This window comes from Planococcus citri, chromosome 5, assembly GCF_950023065.1.
Source record: "Planococcus citri chromosome 5, ihPlaCitr1.1, whole genome shotgun sequence".
Taxonomy (NCBI): domain Eukaryota; kingdom Metazoa; phylum Arthropoda; class Insecta; order Hemiptera; family Pseudococcidae; genus Planococcus; species Planococcus citri.
The window spans coordinates 25999259-26000022 of record NC_088681.1 but is presented as its reverse complement, the minus strand read 5'-3'; positions in this window follow the sequence as shown (position 1 = coordinate 26000022).

Genomic DNA, 764 nt, shown 5'->3' with positions numbered 1-764 from the left:
TGTCAGCCACTTTGCGTGGATTCGCGAATATCAGCTAATTTGCCTAAATAATGATACAATTTTTAAAAAGTTGAAATTAGAAAACCCGAATTATTACATTAAATTTGATGTTGTTCTACTTTTTGAGCTACAAATTTTCCAACGCTTTTGCCCTCGTTTCGCTCGGACCAATTTGGTTCTCTTCTCCTTAGTAAGTTAGGTATGTACCTACAATTTCAAGAAACCTATGATTGATTGAATTAGAAAAACTTTGAGATCTGCAGAAAAACTGAATTCTTACATTAAAATTGATGTTGTTCCACTTTGCGAACTACAAATTTTTCAAAGCTCTTCTCCTCGCTTCGCTTGGGTCAATTTGGTTCTCTTCTACCAAGTTCTTTCATTAAAACTGATGTTATTCTACTTTTCAAATCACAAATTTTCCAAAACTTTTGTCCTTGCTTCGCTTGGGATATTCAAGATAGATACTCAATTTTATATGTGAGGGCGCATACGGAAAGGGACCTACCGACCAAAAAAAAAAAAAAAAAGTTCTCTGAAATTGTTGTAGGATCCCTTTACAGAGTTCCTACAACAATTTCAGAGAACTTTTTTTTTTTTTTTTTTGGTCGGTAGGTCCCTTTCCGTATGCGCCCTCACATATGTACATACAAACTTATAGCTAAAATACTCCTCTTTTTTCACTCAAGTTGGGAATTTTGGGTCAAATCAGTTGGAAATTTTATGGTAAAAGGAATAAAAAATTAAATTAATATTTTTTTTTC